Here is a 7655-nt window from a genome sequence, read left to right as displayed (position 1 = left end):
TATTCAAATACCTAGTAGGGACATCTAATGCAGGTTTATGGTATTCTAAACAATCTGATTTAAATTTAATTGCTTATTTCGATGCTGATTTTGCCGGGTGCAAACTCGACAGAAAAAGCACAAGTGGCACCTGTCAATTCTTGGGTGCTAATTTGGTTTCTTGGTTTAGCAAGAAACAGAATTCAGTTGCCTTGTCCACAGCTGAGGCTGAGTACATTGCAGCCGGAAGCTGTTGTGCCCAAGTTCTTTGGATTAAGCAACAACTTGAAGATTTTGGTATCAAAATAGACAATATTCCAATTAGATGTGATAATACAAGTGCAATCAATTTAACAAAAAATCCTGTCCAACACTCTAAATCAAAACACATAGAGATTAGGCATCACTTTATAAGAGATCATGTGTTGAAAAATGATGTATTGATTGAGTATGTATGCACTGAAAATCAATTGGCCGACATCTTTACAAAGCCCCTTTGTAAAGATAGGTTCAATTTTTTAAGGAATGCCTTGTGCTTGTATGATCCTAGCAAGTAGATTGAATTTGTAATGCAAGCATGATTTGACTTCAATGCTATAGCTTAAATGATTTAACTCCTCAAACATATGCAATGCTTTGTATGCTCTAGAGGTACATATGAATGCTACTCAAACTCATAATACACTTCAAGGTCACATATAGCAAACCTAGTGCCTAATATGTGAAAATATGAATCTATCAAATTAGATGACGAATTGTTTGACTTTTCGGAGGATAGTTATCCCCCTTGGACTCTTCATAGAATATTTTCAGAGCCTATTCCATAGGCATTCGAAATTTGATCAAACATTTCTCATTTCAATATTGATAATTCAAAAATCATTGTCAAGCTTTTATAGGATGAATTATTAAGGGGGAGGATCACAAGCAAGCTCACTTAATAATCGCCAAAAGAAATTAAACTGATCATTGAGGTTGAATAAAACGAATTGGGAGAAGATTGGAAACGTTCTGAAATTTTTTCAGTGCCGGAGACGTCTCTGGCAAATCGCAGAGACGTCCCCCCGGCGAGACGTCTCGCATTAGTCGCGGAGACGTCTCGGGGACAGAATGAATTTTTTTTTAAACAGGCCGAAACCGCTCGAGCCGTCCCGAGCTGTTTTCCATCGTCCCCAACAAAATCCTAAACCCTCGCATCCATCTTCTCTCCACCACCAATCGAACCAAAATCACTGCCCATTTCCCTAGATTTCCGGTCGATGGCACCTAAGAAAGCTAGGCGTAGCGGTGGGAGGTGTCCTAGGGTGGCGAACGACGAGGAACGGCGGGAAGAGCCCTCCGCGCCGTCTCCTCCGGTTACTCCGGCAATCGTGACTCCCTCCTGTGCGAATCGCACAGTAACAACAGGTAGGCATATAGATTTTCAATTCTTAGCGGGTGAGGGGTTCTCTATTGGAGAGAGACTCCGTGCCCAAGGTTGGGAACACCTATGTTCCCTAAACGTGTCTACCTACCCTGGCTTAGTGAGAGAAGTTTTTGGTAATTTGGTCTTAGGAAGCTCGGGGTACACAGGGTATGTCCGAGGCACATTTGTAGAAGTCAATGAGGATATCTTGTCTAGTTTATTGCAAATACCTAAGTACGGTGAGGATCCGACCTCACATCCCCAAAGAGAGATTGCTCTAAACTTAATTCTAGGTAGAGAGAACTGCGGTCCTCTTGACATTGTTAAGTCCCAAGACCTCAATGCTGAAATGAAATTGCTTTTGGGCATAATCAACAGGGTCTTGTTCCCAAAAACCGGTCGCTTCGACTTCGTTTCGGAGCGAGATTTGGCCATTATGCACCACATCTTGTTAGGGATTCCCCTAAATCTTCCTAGGCTCATGTTAAACTACATTTCAATCTGTCATAGGTACTCCAGGTTCAGCATCCCGTATGGGATGGTCTTTACCCTACTTTTCAAGCATTTTAAGGTTCCTATCCCTGAAAATGAGCCAGAGAGACCCTTGAGAAACACTGACTTCTATAACGAGAGCACACTACATAGGATGGATTTTTACAAGAAAGACGGGTCTTGGGTTAAGGTTTGTAAGAGAAAATCCCAAACTGTAGAGCCTGAGATCCATCATCAGGAGCCTGTCCACCTCTCTCCTCCATATAGCCCTATACCCTTTACTGATCATATGGAGAGCTTTCCTTTTCTTGATGTACCTTCCAGCTCGGCTGGACCATCCACTTCCATGCCTCCTCCTCCAGTTGTTGGATCAACTCTCTTGTCGGATGAGCAGATGCACACCTTAGCATCCATGGTATGCCAGCAAATGAGGAAAGAAATTAGGTCAGTGGTTTCTGCTGAGATAGCTCCTATCCGTACTTCACATGAAGCACTTTTGGAAGAGTTGAAAGCAATTAGAACTCAAATGGAAGCTATAGGGTCAGAGTTGGTTTGTGTGGCATCAAACCAAACTAGAAGATCAATTGAGATACAAGCTGAATTGAAGATCATATCGGATAGTCTTCAAGAGCTGACGAGCCCTGAAGGCAATTTGGGCAGTGTGGCTGCCCAGCTTAGAGGGAGGATTGATAAAGCATCCCATGAAATTGAAGCATTAATGAAAGCGCTCAATCAGTCTCAGGGAGATAACTTTAGAAGATTAATGCTAGCAATTCATAAGTTTGTGGAAGCTGCTACTGGGGCTCTTGAGGGTGCTGGCCGGTGAGGCACATTTTGTAGACATCTAGGGTTCATCTTTTTGTAAAGCCCTAGGCTTATATGAAACTCTTTCTTTTGTGTTTGCAATCAATCCTTGTAATGGCATCAAATGTTGTAATGCTATATGAATGCCATATCCTTTCTTTTTGAATCTTGGAGTATGTTTTTTGAATATTGTGATGTGCTATGGATGTTAAAATGTCATAATATACCTTGAATGTTCAAACTTGACAATGTGCATTTCACTATTTTGCCAACTTGACAATGCATATGAAACAGAGGGAGCACAACTTGTAATAATTGAATTTAAATGGTCTGAAATGAATTCCAAAACAAAGGGGGAGTAAAATTCACTTTCCCAAATCATTGAATGTTTCATGTTAATTAGATATAAATGCTGAATTCTAATCTAAAAAGCAACATGGATGCTGAAATCTTATTTGCAAATCTGAAAAAGGAAGTAGAACCATTCCAATAGGCATCCTGAAAATTGGCACTAATTTGTCCCCTTCATTGTTGATGACAAAAAGGGGGAGTAGAACCAATATGGAATGCAAAATGCAAAATTTTTATGTTTATCACACTCATACTTGAAAGTTTAATTAGAATCAACAAAATGAAAAGATAAAATTGAAGAATATTGGCTTAAAGACAATTGTCCTTCTGGAAAAGAAAGGGGGAGTCAAAAGTATTTGGCTTTTGATTGTCTTTAGCATCAATATTTCATCAATTTACACTTTAACTTGATTCAAATCTAAAAGTGATAGATGATATGCCAAAATTGCTCAAAAGAGCTACTAAGATCAATGCTTATGCATAAGTATAGAACTGACAATTGACTAGACTGAATTATGCATGCTGTATCTAGCTCTAACCAAAACACAATACTTGTACATCTGATCAAACACTATGTATATGTTTAATTTTAAATTTTGCATATACTCAGCGTTTTGTCATCATCAAAAAGGGGGAGATTGTTGACCCCCTAATGGATTTTGATGAATACAAAACACTAGAGTATAATTCTCTTTATATTGACAAATTACTTGAGCATTTCAGGTGTTTAACTAAGAATATTGTTAAGTATTGTCAAGGCATGTTCCTGTATTTTTCGATGGATTTATTGAAGATTTTTGAGATGAAGAAAACGGATCAGAGGCAGCCGAGACGTCTCCGGCTTGTTCCAGAGACGTCTCTGGTACGCAGAGAAGAAGCTGGGACGTCTGGAGACGTCCCCAGCACTTGCCGAGGCGTCTCGCAGGGTCGGAGTCGACTCCCGGCTTTCCAAAGTCGACTCTCTCAGAGACGGCAGAAAGGCCGTTTTCAAGGGATGCGCGCGAGTCGTCTCCGAAGGACGCGGAGCCGACTCTCTCAGGGATTCCAGAGGACCCGTTTTTCGTTGAGAAAACGTCGGAGCCGTCTCCGACGTCGCGGAGTCGTCCCCACGCATAAAGCACAAAAATCCCGAGACGTCCCCCGAGGCATGCGAGCCGGCTCTCTCAGAAAAATAGAAAAATAAGAAATCGGGCTGTTCTTCTTCGGAGTCGTCCCCAGAAAGCGCCGAGTCGACTCCGACATTGTCGAAGAATTTTTTATGCAGCCGAGATGTCTCTCGTTCAAGCGAAGACGTCTCCGGAATGCCTGGAACGCGACTGACACATTTTTGCAGGTTTTGTTTGAAATCCTAACGGCTCTATTTTTGTTTCTAACGGATCTATTGCTTGCAGGAGTATAAAAAGGAGTTTTTAAGTGCATGAAAAGGGACTTCTTACCAAGCCAACACTAAAGCATTCAAGAGAGAAGAAAGAGAGAGAGTCTCAAGGGAGTTGGTGCTTTCAAGAGGAGAAATCAAGTGCATTCAAGCCTTCTTCATCTGATTTCGTGCTCATCTACTCACTCCCACCTGGCAATCAAAGCTCGCATTCAAGCCGACGTGATCCACATCGGAAGAACCACCATCATCCAAGCTTTCAACGGCAAAGAGGGTTTTTCCGATTTTATTGTTCTTTATTGATTTATTTGCTTTCATAGAAGCTTTTAAATTCTTGTAAAACTCTTAAACATTGTGCTTGTTCCAGTCAAGGGACTTGGAACAAGGGTTAGGCGTCCCAAGCCTAGTTTAAATTGGGGGATTGTAGGGTTCGTTGTTAGCCCGAGTTAAAACAACGAGTTGGGTAGTTCACTCGAAAAACTACCGGACTGTAATCGCCGATTATAATGAAAAATTCCCAAAGGTGTTTGGGGAGTGGATGTAGGAGCAGTGGAAGCTCCGAACCACTATAAACCTCTGTGTTTGCGATTGATTGTGCTTACCGCTTTAACTTTATTCTTGCACCTACACTTGTGTGTATTGTTTAATTAGACTAAAATTTTAAAATACCCAATTCACCCCCCTCTTGGGTGACCATCTCTGGGCAACACATAACATATTAATATATTATGATATAATATAATATAATATAATATTTATAGTATAATACAATAATAAAGGTATAAAATATTATAATTATTAGCGCAAATTAATTTTTCATAATATAACATAATATTAAATTATTTAACATAATATATTAATGTATTATGATATAATGTAATGTAATATTATATTTATAGTATAATATAATAATAAAGATATAAAATATTAAAATTATTAGCATAAATTAATTTTTCATAATATAACATAATATTAAATAGATGGATACAAAAATAGGAAAGAAGAATACTTTTTCTTGCAGGGAAGGAAATCTGATCTACGGCTAAGGTTCTTTGTTAGAGCTCTAGCAGATTTTTAGGTTTATAAAGGGATAAAGGATGTAATTGTTATATTTTATTATGGATATTTTGGTCAAAAAATAGCTTTCTAACAAAGCTCAAAATAACTTTTTCGGAAAGCTCCAAAATGAAATTTCTTTTACAAAGCTATTCTTAGCTTTCTGAAAAGCTAAAATAATATTCCAAATTTTTTACCAAATATCCTTTTTCATCCAAAAGTACTTTCGGAGGGTCAGAAAGTACTTTTTAGCCCTCAAAAAGCTTCCCCAAATGGGGCCTTTGTCAATTTTTCAGGATAATCGACCGTAACCTAGCTATTTTTTATGTACAAATAAACCTTATAAGGTAATTGATTTTTTATGATGTTAGCCACACCAAAAATTCCACACGAGATTTTCTAATGTCGCACACAAAATAAAGATAGAAAACGGATACAATATAACCTCTACAAAGGTTAGATTTATGCCGTTGTAGCTCATGTTTGATTGCTCTGAAAGTTGGAATCTTGGTGAATAAAACTCAGCCCTTTTTCTTTTCCTTTCTCTTTCTTGCTTGCTCTTGATATTTTGGTGGAACACAATGATTGAACGTTGAAGTTCTCTCTACAGATATTTGTAAGCTCTCTGAACTAAGTGGAGGCTTTGAATGGTCACTTTTTAAGTTGATCCTCAAGTTGAAGCTCTAGAAGTGGTTGTTGACCTATATTCCTTCTCTTTTATCTCATCCACTCACTCTCCTTAATCCTCTTTCTTCTTGCTATCTTTGGATGTTCCCACGCATTTATATCTTGAAAAATAGTTGGAAGATCATTTCTAGCTATTAGAGAGGCCGATATAGACACTGGGAGTGAAAACAGTCATTCTGATTTTGCAGAAAAACTAGTTGTTACTGTTGTTGGGTGCAAACAAGTCAAATCGACTTCTTTTGGGGCCGATTCAAGAAGGTGCTCATTTTTGTTGTACACCGTCTTTTGCCTGTGGTCACTATGAAGTCGAGTCGTTTAACTTTAGGGTTGACTCATCCTTGATTAGGGTCAACTCGTGATCCTCTGGAGTCAACTCGCGAAAGAGTTGGTTTTTACTACTATATATCTTCTGTTTGCGGCCATTCTGAGGTAGACCCGACTTGTGCTGGGGTCAAAAAGTGCTCGATAGGAGTCGATTCATGGTTCTCTAGGGTCGACTTGTCTGCTACAAAAACTCCAAATTTTTTTTAAATACTTCTCCAACTTTGAGATTTGTTCTTTTAGGCTTCTCCATGCTTCTCTAACCCTTCAAATTTATTGAGTTCCCTATAAAATAAATTAACTACTCCAAGAACACAAAATTATTAGTATTATACTTAAGCACTTTATGCTCATCAAAATCAATCCATTAGGTCAACAGACCTAATATCATCAACCAGATATCTAGTGTTAACATTATGGTTGCAAAAATGCCTTTTACAATTGTGTGTTGGTTGAAAGGTTTTAATCTACAAGTTGTCCTCATTTTGTGTTGGAGATGCATGTATTCTCCACCCACATTTCTTCCTTGCAAACTAATGTAACTCTCTATCTATCATTCTTCTTATGTTTGAAACCCAATCCCTCCTTAATGGGGTACAGCCTAAGGGCTTTCCTAAACACCATATAATTATTGAATTTCATTCCACAATAAAGCTTATGGGCTTCTTGAATTCAGACCGCTCATTGAATTCAGGAAACCTTATCATCCTATCTTCATCGCCCTCATTATCACTGCCCAGCACAATCATATTTGTGTCAACATTCTCCTCAAATAGATCATCATCTTGTTCGTTATCGGACTCCCTTAGTTCACTGAGGTCAACTAAGAAGTCGCTATTACGTGACTTAACTATCGCTGTCACCTGCTCCCTTCTTGTCATCTTCATGTTCAGTAGATGCCTCCCGCTTGTCTTCTGCCATTGCCTCCACTACAAGAAATGTTGGTTTTGCCGACTAACTTTTCCCGACGCTAGGGGAAAGCGTCGGTAAAGTTTGGCTCAGCGCCAACCTTTGCCGACGCTTTGTGTTAGCGTCGGAAAATATCAACAAACAACGACGCTCCAAAGCATGGTTAAAAGTTTAACAAACAACGACGCTTATACGCGTCGTTAGAAAACTTAAAACCCCCAACCCCTCGCTCGGCCCCCTCTCTCCTCATTTCCTATCGGCGATGCCCTAGCTGCG

Source organism: Phoenix dactylifera, chromosome 8, assembly GCF_009389715.1.
Source record: "Phoenix dactylifera cultivar Barhee BC4 chromosome 8, palm_55x_up_171113_PBpolish2nd_filt_p, whole genome shotgun sequence".
Taxonomy (NCBI): domain Eukaryota; kingdom Viridiplantae; phylum Streptophyta; class Magnoliopsida; order Arecales; family Arecaceae; genus Phoenix; species Phoenix dactylifera.
The sequence above is the reverse complement of the archived record's forward strand: the minus strand, read 5'-3'. Positions refer to the sequence as shown.